The 9,930-nt window shown below is 58.4% G+C and overlaps 1 pseudogene; it reads left to right on the top strand.

Moving 5' to 3' along the window:
• The first annotated feature begins 969 nt into the window (after window positions 1-969).
• On the top strand, window positions 970-3,823 carry LOC148092121 (SH3 and multiple ankyrin repeat domains protein 2 pseudogene; annotated as a pseudogene).
• The last annotated feature ends 6,107 nt before the right edge of the window (window positions 3,824-9,930 follow it).

Genomic DNA, 9,930 nt, shown 5'->3' with positions numbered 1-9,930 from the left:
GCCGGCTCCTGGGGAGGGGACCATGGCAGGGCGGCTCCTTCCAGAAGGGGCGGGTGGCCTGTCCACACTCATGCGAATGAGCCCCAAAGGCAAGAGGCACGGCCCTGCTCTCACCACCCCAGTGGCTGGGTTTCCTCACGGTGCAGGGACGACAGGCCTCGGTCTGGGGACAGCAGAGACGAGCACAACCCGCTTCCCTCCTCCACATGGCTGTGAAGCCTGCATGGGCCTGTGGGTGCCGTGTATGAAAGGCTGTCCGTGTGGTGAGTGTGCAGGCCAGACGCTCCCCTGGCACTGAGAGGCGACTGCCCTTGGGAGCCACCCAGCCATCTCTGTAAGCCCCATGAGGGCTGAAGAGCCGAGTCTGTCCCACCCCAGCCCCCGAGCAGGGACACGGCTCCTTTCAGATGCCTGGTGAGGAGCCTGCGTCCTACCAGCGGGCCCCTCAGAGGCTCTGGGCGCGGCTGGTCCACACAGCACCTGCCTCCTTCTGCAGCAAGGCAGCCAGCGCCGGGCTCCACCTGAACTTGCCCAACTTTCCTTGTTCAAACTCTGAGTGCCCCCAGGTACCCGTGGGGCTCCCAGGTGCCGGGCAGGGCCAGCCTGCAGGTGCCTGCCCTGCAGAGAGGGGGAGCTCTGCTCTTCCTTCCGTTTGCTGAGATGAGGGCCCAAGGTGCCGTTTCCTCCTACAGTATCCAGGTCACCAGACAGTCCCAGCAGGGGGCAGGGCTCCTCTTGGCCCGCATGCTCACCCAGCGCAGGACATCCATCCAGCTCCCCAGCCTGGGGTCCAGGGGGGCAGCTGCCTGTGTGCGTTGGTGTGTCCCCTGACTCCACCTCGCGTTCTGTCCCCCCGCCCCATCCCGGCATGGCAAATCCTGGGGAGAGGCTGCCAATGTGGCTCCCGCTAGACACTCTAGTGTGACCTGGGTGTCTGCCCCCCTCCTGGGCCCCCTGAGTCCTGCTGGCCAACTCTGTGGCCTGGCTCATGACGTTCTCTCTCGTTGCCATTTCAGAAGCCCAGAGGTCATGAGCACCGTCTCAGGAACACGGAGCACGACAGTCACCTTCACGGTCCGCCCTGGGACCTCACAACCCATCACCCTGCAGAGCCGGCCCCCAGACTATGACAGCAGGACCTCAGGAACAAGACGCGCCCCCAGCCCTGTGGTCTCGCCCACAGAGATGAGCAAGGAGATCCTGCCCTCCCCGCTCTCGCTCTCAGCCGCTGCCGTGTCCCCTTCTCCTACCCTCTCCGAGGTCTTCAGCCTCCCGAGCCAGCCCCCGTCTGGGGACCTGTTCGGCCTAACGCCCACGGGGCGCAGCAGATCGCCGTCACCCTCGGTCCTTCAACAGCCCATCTCAAGCAAGCCTTTCACAACCAAGCCCGTCCACCTGTGGACTAAGCCCGATGTGGCGGACTGGCTGGAGAGCCTGAACCTAGGCGAGCACAAAGAGACCTTCATGGACAACGAGATCGATGGCAGCCACTTGCCAAACCTCCAGAAGGAAGATCTGATCGACCTCGGGGTGACTCGAGTCGGGCACAGGATGAACATAGAAAGGGCTCTGAAACAGCTGCTGGACAGATAAGGGCGGCTGCTCCTGACTTAGACTCCTTGTTATAAGTAGAGATGGGCCTATGCTGACAGTCTGGACGGCCACGCAAGTCTGTGAACACCAACCCACTCCGCGGGCTTGCCTCCTGGTACCCAAAGAAATGCTGGGCGTGTCTGTGACGCGGCCGGGCACAGGCCTTGCAGCCCCCTGGCTCTCTCTGTGGGTTTCTTGGGCTGTTTCTGTCCAACAGGGGACACGGGGAGGGGTTTTTTCTAACTTGGAAGGAGATTCACAGCTTGCAGGTGACCTCACTCTGCCAGGTCGGCTCTGCACAGGGCCTGGGATTGCAGGCAGACGCCAGTGTGCTCCAGATACCTCCTGAGACCTCCCAGCTCTGCTCTCCCGGCAGCACACGGCCCGTCTTCGGTCGGTGGCACTCAGTGCTCACTCGCTCCTTTCTTTCCTGCACTTTGCTGCGGTGAGATGGCCCAGATGTGTCTGTCCAGTGCCCTGCTTGGGCCTGAAAGGTAGAAACTTTTCTTGTAGCTCCTTCCCCGCCCCCTGCGACACGCGGCCACGGTTCCCTGGCCCCAAGGGTCTTGCCAGTGGCGGGAGTTTGAACAGGATCGTGCTCAGCTTTGCTTTCTTTATTTCTGCAAATCTATTAGCATAATTCCAAAGTGGCCACACAGATGTCACCTGGAGTTAGTCAAAGCACAAAGTCACGATTCTGAGGAGGAAGGGAGACCAAGCCATGGGAACCAGTGGTGCGCAGCCGCCTGGGTCCCACACCTCCATGGGGTGAGAGCAGCTATCCAGCAGGAGTGCCGTCCCCAGGCTGGGAGAAGGGGTTCTCTGCCTTTCAGATTTATTTTTCATTGAAAGTGTGTCGAGTTCTGCCAGGAGCAGAGCCGGTGAGCATCACTCTGATGGGAAGAACGGGTACAGGTGCATGTTGGCCGTGTGCTGGGAGCCGGGCTCCTTGCAGGGCTGGGCAGGGCATGGCCACCTCAGTGCAGAGCCCAGCCATGGGTGAGCCAGTGTCTGCTTAGATGGCCTCTTTGCTCTTGGAGGCCAGGGAGGACGGTACTTCAGGCTTTCCCCGCTTTCCCTCTGTCCAGGAACCCCACCAGCTTGTCTTAATAGTACCACAGGTTTTTATAAGAACTCCGAGGGTAGGGCAGGGCCCAGGGTGAGAGCAGAAGGTGGGCTGCAAGGTAAGGGTGCAGAGCAGATAAACGGAGGGAGAGCGGGGAGGTCCCTGGGCTGCCAGCCTCCCCCTGCCAGGCTTTGAGCCCCCTTCTCTCTCCTGGAGCTCCTCCCCCCGTGATAATACCTCTGACTGCCCAGGAGGTCACCGGGCAGGCTTCCGGCTCGCTCTCCCACTTTTGGGAGAAACTCGAAGGTTTTGGGCTTTTCTTATGATTTCAGAACTAGCCTGGCCCATCTCTAATTATAAACACGCTTTTGTTTCCTTTTTTCTTCACACTCACAATCAAGTGTCTCATTAGGTCTGGAACAGCTCTAGGACGAACACGTAACATTTAGCGATTTAAAATCTTTCTCTACTGCAAGTTTAATAGTTGTACAGATAGTTTATAAGCACAATATTTTAGGAAAACAGAAGTGGCTGGTCTCCCGGGCAGCCTTCGTGCTCAAAAGCTAAAGAGAATCAACTTTTGTGACTTGATGACACTATTTCTTTGTGGTAATCATCAGAGGACGGCCTTGTAATCAACCTGATTTGGATGCATCTGAACCAGCTGAGCTGTTATATTTCCTACCTTTGCTAGAACTTCATCATCGAAGGACAGTTAATCTCTTCAAACATGGTTACAATTCACAATGCAGCAGTTTCTCAGAACACGCACACGCGCGCACACGTGCACACATGCGCACACAACACACACTTTTCCAGCCACAAGCCCTGAATCAGAAACTGGGTTAGGGACCCTTCTCTGCTCCAAACCTCCTGCAGGTTCACCTCTGACCCAACCCAACCTGAAATCAGTGGAACATTAAGGCCCTTCAGTTCCATGTATTTCCTGTTTTCCATCTAGAGAAATGTCAACAAAAGGCACACAAGGCAGCCTGCCGAGGTTGCGCAGATCAGAAGCGTAGAGATGGTGGTCTGGCCGTCCTGTCTTCCATTTGGTGACACGGTCCTGCCAGCTCACGCTTTCCTTTCCTTTGCCATTTGCAACCACCTGTGCTTGGTGCCATGGGAAACGCTGACAGGGTGGGAGGGGAGGGAACCGCCGGTAGACTGGATCCCTACCCTGTGGCTGGCTGTAGGTTCACTGAACTCAGGAGGCCAAGCAGCAAGGGTGGGCCACACTCCCCCTCTTAACGACACATCGCGCCACGTGCGGCTCACCAGAAGCAAGACTGAGAGTAAAGAGCCTAGGGAACCACTTATTTTCACACTGTCCCACTATAGCCAAGTCACAGGGCCCGTCAGCACCTGCACTGACCAACGAGAGGCCCTATTGCCAAAATGCCCCCACTTGGTGATTCTGCTCCCAAAAGCAATAGCCCCTCGTTCCCCACTGTCCCCCTGCGGGACCACCAGGACCAGGCCCTACTCCTCGCCCTCCCTCACAGTGGAACAATGTCAAACTGCTCACAGGACCATGTGAATACTATCCAGGTTTTAAGATCAACTTTTGTTATATACTGTAATTTAAATAAATTGCATTTACACACCTAGTTTCTGTAATGTTGTGTACACAAACCAAAACCTCTCGAGATGTAAATTGGACCCTCCTCCAGGGTGTCTGCACACTTTCAGTTTATACACATACTATAAAAATGACTCGTGTGACTGCTGATTTGCCGAATTCTACATATCAAAGAGTAAATTATTTGTGGTACTTTAGTTAATAAAATGGTGATTTTTCTGAGTTATGAGCATCGCCCAGGTGACCTGGCGATGGCTTTTTTTGTGTGGGCCACAAATACCAATTTTTTTCCCATTGACCAATTTTTTTTTGTTTTTTAGAAACGAATCTGTTTCACACTACAGTTTGTATAATGTGTTCGCATTCTCTATGTTACTGTTACTTTTGTGCTTTTTTTTTTAGACTTTATTAAAAACAAAACAAAACAAAAAAAAACAAGCTCCTGTCATTTGCACTCTCTCCCAACCCTTAAATCTCTTGTATGGCAACCAAATTACTGTAAAAAATAAACATACTATTGCACTAAGGTCGTGGTCCTGATTGCAAACAGCGGGGACTGGCTCAAACACCGGCTGCCAAGCTCGCAACCTAATGCAGGTTATTCGGACACTGTAGCCACCTGACCTCTGAAACTGACCAGAGCGACTCTCCTCTCAGTGGGCTAGTCACCTGGGTTCCACTCCCTCACAGGGTCCTCGGCACGCAGATGGAAACGTGTGTTTCAGAACCGTGTAGGTGTCGACGTAGACTCCTGTGGGCACTGCCGTCACAGGGCTGAGGAGCCTTCCTTCTGTGCTGGACGGAAGCAGGGGTGTCGGGGGTGAGCCAGGTTTGCATCTCCTGGAGTAGAGGTGCCCCACACCCACAGCCTGCCTGCCTTGCTGTCAGAGGCCTGCAGAACAGGCAGCCACTCCGGCTGCCATAGAGCCGGCGACGTTTTGGTTAGCAAGCACGCACGAAGGCTTGGGGCAAAGAACTGAGCCGGGAAGACATGGGCTGCCCCTTCCGCTGCCAGGGAGAGTATTTCATAAACAGTGAACCTCTTCTTCAGCCTCATCAGTGAAAACCTGTCTTGGGTCCTGAAACTTTCTTCTATTTCGGCACATTCTCCAGTTTCTTTGTTCATGAAAAGTCCCATTCCATGTACCTGTCGGGGTCACCCTCCCATAGTCCTCCTGCCTCGGTGGTTTTCCCCAGAGCTTCACCACCACCCCCAACTTCAAAACGGTTTCCCTCCAGACCTCACCTAGATAAATGTACCTGTTTGTCTTATTAAGAAAAACATTATTGGAAGACTTTCTTGTACTTGGAGGCATTTTAATCACCAGTGAACTGGAATGTCTTTCCATATTTGTAGAAATCCACGTACACACACACGTGGGTGACAGTTCCAAGTGGCTGGGTGACCACAGCAGCTGCATGAACACAGGACTGCCCATGCTTGGCCGGGAACCAGGTAGTTTGCAAACTTGTTTCTGGGACTCCAGCAAATCTGATCACTTCCATTTCCAATCCAGGCTGTACTGGTGGTTCTGTTCCTTTACCATTCCTGTAACACGTTTCCACACGCCGCGTCTCTACCGTTTTATGTTTAAAATCACAGCAGTCACTGTCCGCTGCTTCTACTCGGGAAACTGTGTCGCTGGCAACTCTGAAACTTTCATACGAGCCTTCAAATAAACACAGAAACAAAAAAAACAAAAACGGAAAAAAAGTGTGTGCCTTGGGTGTTTTGAACCTGACCTGCATAAAACCATATTGTATCCAATGCTGTATATTTCATGGAAGGGTAAATATATCTGCAATGTACTGATGTAGCAGATACGATAGTCATGTGCCTTCTTTTCTGGACTGAGAAGCCCACTGCGATGCACAGCGTGAGGCCGAAAGCGACGTGAGAAATTAAATGTCGAGAGGACCTAGCCTTTTTCATCCTAAGACTGTGGGCCACACAGTCACTTAAGTTAAAAAATAAAAAGAACATTGAAATAAGACTGTGTTATCAATTAATTAAGAGTGCTCTCTACTATATTATCTTCAGTATTTTGATTTAGTTAAAATACAGATCCTGTTTGGGAATTTCCACGGAAAAGAGAAAGGTCAGCCTGGCAGGAGTCGGGGCTTTCAGGCCCACGTCCCCACCGCTGTGTTGCCCCCCAGTGGTCCTTGCTGGCAATGCTGACTGAGCTGGCAGTATTGATCATTTCCACATTTTGTTAAAAACAAAACGTTTGCTTTGAGTGATTGAGGCCACTCATCCCAGAAGAACTATTTCCAGTTTCCCTAAGTTAAAGGAGTGGCGACACAGAGTCTGTTTTTCCTGTAAGAAAAAACAAGTTAAGAAGTCCCATCAGTCCAATTCTCATCTGGGGTCGGGGAAGCCAGGGCCCGGGAATCCCAGGTTGTCTGTCTCCAGGCCATCACGCTCCATTTACTGAGCACTGGGTGGTGAGCTTCCCGAGCAGCCCTTGGCATCTCAGATGCATCCGGAGTGTAGCGAGCGTGTCAAGACAGCAGCTCTGCCCATGGGACTAGGACGGTCACAGCAACAGTGAATCTAGGGCAACTCAGCAGGTCTGCAGGCCCCCTCCCCCCCATCCTCCTAGGACACCTCAGCAAGCAGGCCGTGGCGTTTCCAGAGGCAGGGCAGATGCCATGTGCTGCTTACCCGCGTGTCTTTGGGCTCTTCTGCCAAACGGTGTGAAGGGAGCGAGGAACCGACTTTGCTCATGCTGCTCGGCAGTGCTGCCGGTCCAGTCTGCCGGGCTATGGACCCCTGCGTTTCCGCCAGTCATCTGAGATCAGGGTCCGGGAAGCCGGGGCTCAGGGGTCCCAGGTTGTCACAGAGCAAAGACTTGATATTTGCAACATGCCCCACGGCTCAGAGACGGGACGGGTGGCACCTGCTTAAGGACCACAGAGGCGATGATGCCCTTTACTGCTGAGGCTCAGAGGAACCAGATGCCGGCTCCTGTGACCTGCAGGTGGCTTGAACCCATGGCCCTACAGGCAGAGTCCTCGGCGAGGGGCCAGAGCGGCCTCCCGGGACACTCCCTCCCGCGCACCCGGCCACCCTGAGCCTCCCAACTCAGTTCTCGGTGGCCTCAGGAGCCAGGGCCCAGCCCTGCTGCAGCCGCAGCCTGACCTCGATGCCTGGCGCTTTCTCCCACAGCCTCCAGCCCCCTGCAGTCAACAGGGACCTCCTGGGTACAGAGGCCAGCGAGCGGCCCAGCCGGCTCCGAGGCGCTCGGCTCGGCCCAGGGCCCGCGGCAGAGCAGCTCCCTCCGGGTCGGGGCCGTGCTCTGGACAAGCCGAAAACAAGGCTCCGACTCCAAGCAGGAGCGTCTCCGGGGCGCACGAAGCTCCCCACAGACAGGCCTGGGAACCCGCTGGGGGGACGGGGGACCACGCGGCCGAAGCCGCAGCGCCCAGGCTCGCGGGAGAGCCCAGCCCCAGCCGCCGGGCACACGGGGACCGGCTTTGACCCGGTAGAGCGCGGGGTTCGCGGGGTTCGCGGGGGGGGGGGGGCACAGGCCTCGCCGCTGGCACTCGCCCCGCACCCACCGCCCGCGCTGCCCCTCTGCGCCCGCGCTCCAGCCCGGCTCCCCCGCACCCGGACCGGCACCGGCACCGTCGCCCCGCATCCCCCCTTCTCCGTGGCGCTTACGGGCACCTCGCCCTGGCTGGTTACCTTGCTCACGGGTTATCCCCACCCCCCGGGGTGCGCCTCCCGGGGCTGGGGCTGGAGCTGGGGCTGGGGGCACGTACCTCAGTCCCCGGCTTCTGGAACCAGGCGCCCTCGGGTGCGCGGCGCCCTCGCCGGCTCTGTGGGCCCCCGGGGAGCACCAGGGCCGCTGCCGGGGCTATGAGGGGTCAGAGGTCCGAAAACGGGGCGCGAAGTGCACAGGGTCCAGCCGGGCGTCCGCGGCGCCCACCCTGCCCACCAACGGCCCAGCAGCGCTGGACGGGCTCCCGCGGGGACCCAGCGCCCGCCTCCCAGCACCCCAGCTCCTCGCCTCGCCCGCGCCCGCCCGGCCGCCACTCAGGGTCACGTGCACCCAATGGGCCAATCAAGACCGGCAAAGCCCGCTGGTCACGCGTCCCAAATGGGCCAATTAAGGCTGGCAAAGCCCGCTGGTCACGCGTCCCAAATGGGCCAATCAAGGCGGGCAAAGCCCGCTTGTCACGCGTCCCAAATGGGCCAATCAAGGCTGGCAAAGCCCGCTTGTCACGCGTCCCAAATGGGCCAATTAAGGCTGGCAAAGCCCGCTGGTCACGCGTCCCAAATGGGCCAATCAAAGCTGGCAAAGCCCGCTTGTCACGCGTCCCAAATGGGCCAATCAAGGCTGGCAAAGCCCGCTGGTCACGCGTCCCAAATGGGCCAATCAAGGCTGGCAAAGCCCGCTTGTCACGCGTCCCAAATGGGACAATCAAGGCTGGCAAAACCCGCTGGTCACGCGTCCCAAATGGGCCAATCAAGACCGGCAAAGCCCGCTGGTCACGCGTCCCAAATGGGCCAATTAAGGCTGGCAAAGCCCGCTGGTCACGCGTCCCAAATGGGCCAATCAAGGCTGGCAAAGCCCGCTGGTCACGTGCCCTGTGTGGGCCAATCATGGCTGGTAAAGGAATGCCAGTCCCTGATTGGCCCAGCTGACATGGCTTTTGACCAATCGCCCAGGGCCAGGAGGCGAGCCGTGAACCAGCCCACCTGGGGCTTGGCTCCCCCCGGGCGTGTCGCGGGTTGCGCAGGGGCCGGCGGACGCTGGCGCTTCCCTAGTGCTCTCGCTGCGGGCACTGGGCAGGACGCGCCCGCTTTCCCTTCGGGTGCCCGCGGAGGGTGACTGTCCCCACGGGGCTGTGGGTCTCGGGGCCTCACTGCACATTAGGGGGGCACCGAGCAAGGTACCCAAGGCCCTGCCCCCGGCGTGTTTAGCATCTGGGGCTTCGCGGGGGACACCTCCCCCTTTTCTTTTAATTTTCTTTCTTTTAACGTTTGTATTGATTTCAGAGAACGGGAGGGAAACATCGACGACGAGTCCTTGGTCGGCTGCCTCCTGCACGCCCCAGCCCGGGCCTGTGCCCTGACCGGAGGGAACCTGACCTCCTGGGTCACGGGGCGACGCTCACCCGCTGAGCCACGCCCGGGGGGCGACGCCCGTTTCTGAACGACGGTCTTCTCTGCCGCCCTCTGTGCCCCCCAGGGCGCTGCCACCTGCCTCGGGCTCCCTCCTGTCCCCTTCTGCCCCGAGCCCTCGCCACGCAGCTGCTGCGCACGCTCCACGGAGCCGGGGGCTGACACCCTGGGTGGGGCGACAGCGCCCCCCACATCGGGGGGGGGCACGAAGGGCCGCGGCAGCGCCCCCCACGGGGCTCAGGGAGGGGGGCACGAAGGGCCGCGGCAGCGCCCCCCACGGGGCTCAGGGAGGGGGGCACGAAGGGCGGCGGCTTCGCCCCCCACGGGGCTCAGGGAGGGGGGCACGAAGGGCCGCGGCAGCGCCCAGGACAGCGCCTCGCGCCCGGCCCCGAGGGCGTGGCCTTCAGACCCCCACGCCGCTCCCTGCACACAGGCCTGAGGGCTGTCCACCAGGCCGCGTGGGAAGTAGTGGGGTTCAGGCTCCAGACACTCAGGCCACATCCCAGCTCGGGGGCTCCCTAGCTACCCGCCAGGGCCACTGCCTTGGCGCCGCTG

The sequence above is a fragment of the Miniopterus natalensis genome, chromosome 11 (genome assembly GCF_054644295.1).
Source record: "Miniopterus natalensis isolate mMinNat1 chromosome 11, mMinNat1.hap1, whole genome shotgun sequence".
In the NCBI taxonomy this organism is placed as follows: Eukaryota; Metazoa; Chordata; class Mammalia; order Chiroptera; family Miniopteridae; genus Miniopterus; species Miniopterus natalensis.
The sequence above is the reverse complement of the archived record's forward strand: the minus strand, read 5'-3'. Positions and strand labels throughout refer to the sequence as shown.